The sequence below is a fragment of the Pteropus medius genome, unplaced genomic scaffold (assembly GCF_902729225.1).
Source record: "Pteropus medius unplaced genomic scaffold, Ma_sr-lr_union100, whole genome shotgun sequence".
Taxonomy (NCBI): domain Eukaryota; kingdom Metazoa; phylum Chordata; class Mammalia; order Chiroptera; family Pteropodidae; genus Pteropus; species Pteropus medius.
The window spans coordinates 38469252-38471715 of record NW_024354875.1 but is presented as its reverse complement, the minus strand read 5'-3'; positions in this window follow the sequence as shown (position 1 = coordinate 38471715).

The following is a 2464-nucleotide window of genomic DNA, read 5'->3' as shown; positions in this document are numbered from 1 at the left end:
CAAAATTTGTAATTTAATTTGTTTATTTCAAAAAAAAAAAACCTCACACTTGATTATCAAATGTGATGAGTTTTAGACCTAAGATTTAAAAAAACATACCCTAACATGCCTGAATTATTAACTATCAATTTACAGTTTTAAGTCTTTACTTGGCTTTACTTCATTTTTCAAAGACTATTATAACAAGTCTTGGGTACAGCCAGAGCAAACATTTGTGTTTGTATTTAATCTGGCCATTTCCACATATGCTCACTGTGCCTTTAGGAACAGAGCCATAGAGAGACAGTAAGGCCGCAGCCACTCACATTGCGCTGGAAACTGCAGTTCAAGTTGGTAGGCTAGCTGTGTCAAAAGAAACGCGAACATTAATATTTATAACGTGCATTTCTCCCGTCTTAAATCTACTAAAGACATTATCATATTTATCTTTAGGCTATTTTTGTTAGGAACACAGGTATCAATTTAAAAAATGGTAAAGAAATTTCTCTAATCTTTTTTCCCACTGGTGTCTAGTTTCAAGTAAGAAAAATACCATAGATATTTGAAGTTCCCCAAATTGATAGTCCCTGATTGGATAAGAAAAGACATTCTAGTTACATATTATCTGTATAGCTGCCCACCAAATCGAAAGTGTGACTTATAGATCGAAAACAAGAAGAACATTGACCAAATCCAAAGATGATGTGATTTGCAACAATGCTACTATTTTCATTTTTTCCTACAGAAGCAGACCTTGTTCCAATCCTTTAAAATCTGGGGCGGGGGTGTGGGGCAGGGAAACAGGGCCCTGGCTTAAGGACTGCATGAAAACCAAAGAGGCTAAAGAGATCTGGGGATTATCTGCACTATTTTCCTGCCTCAAAGAAGACTATCACCCAAACAATGTTGGAAACAGTTCAAGTCACAAGTGGTGGGTCATGCCAACTTTTAGTCACAAATTTTAATGAATCCAAACCCTTATGTTCAACGAATGTGTCTTAATGCTTTAAAGTTCCATCAATGGAATATCGTCTTGGTACCTCATTCTTGAATTTTTTTTTAAAGAATGAATCTAAGATATCCTTCCTTCCCTCGTTCTTTGATTTTCTGAACTAAATAAATTTTGTTTCTTGTAAAATCTTTGGAACAATTTCCCAAACAATCATATTTTATGTTCAACAACATGGCTTGCCCAGTAAAATCTCCAAGTAGCAGAGAAGGCGCAAGGTCCATAGGAAGTGAACTCAGATGCTTTCAGACTGAGTGATGCAAACTTCATCTGAGGGCCACCTGTAATTACAGAGATGCAGCCTAGAAATCATATTTAATGATTTCAAGTAGTGCATCAAAGAGAAATGTATGCTGTATGCCTGAAGCATGAATTACTGATATCACTCTCAAATTTTTGTGTGCCTCACAATTACCCAATGCACTTATAAAAATACCCATTTCTAGAGTCTCGCATCTCCAAAGATCAAGCCCAGGAATCTATATTTTTAACTAGCACCAAGACAGTTCTTGAGTAATTGATCTATGGACCACACTTCGAGAAACACGAGACAAAAGTATATATTCTATTCCTAAGGAAAATCAATAACAGTCATTTAAAATAGTCATTCAGTATGTCCTATGCCCAGAAGTAGTAGAAGATAGGGTAGAAAACAAGGCAGACACTATCCTTCCCTTATGAAACTTATACTCTTATCTGTTGGATACAAACAAAAAGAAGAAAAAATATGGCTGTATATAAGAAACCTGGTTAATGTTTATTATATCCTTCATCCCTGGTCTTGCCTCTCAACATACTTTGCACAGTATAAATTTTAATAAAGATTAATTCAGAAACAAAATTTACTTAATATATTTTTAAATTCATAGGTTCCGGTGATGGAAGAAAATATAGAAAAATATTTCATTAGGGTCTCATTAAATATTATGATAATTTAGAGTTTGAGTTCTACTTAGCAATAGCAGACTAGAAAAGGCTGTCATCCTGAACCAGGCTGAACTGAGCTGCTTCACTTGCTTTTCAAGTTGAGCCAAATTGCCAGGTATGGAATCATGTGGTTTGGGTATGGGCTTGGATCAGGTTTCGTTGGGGGCCCTTAAAGAGTGATGCCTAGGAAAAGGGTATTAAAAACCAGAATTCCAGTGAATAGTTTATCAGTCTTGACCTCTAGGAGCTTATGGTTGAGCTGGGGGCTCTTTTTTAAAAACTAGACAGAAAAAAAAACTTGGCAATGTGACAGAGCAAAAAAAAAAAATAGTACTTTATGAATTCTACAAAAGAAGAGATTAGTGAAGTCTGAGAATAGGAGAAAGTGTCTTGTGGAATAAAAGGCTTAAAATAGATACTAAAGGATAGACAGAATTCAAGAGATAGAAGAGTATCACTACAAACACAGTATGAGTGCCAGGGGAGAGCCAAAATAGTCTGAATATTACTAATAATTTTGAAATATCAGAAAACATTAGACAGAAAGAA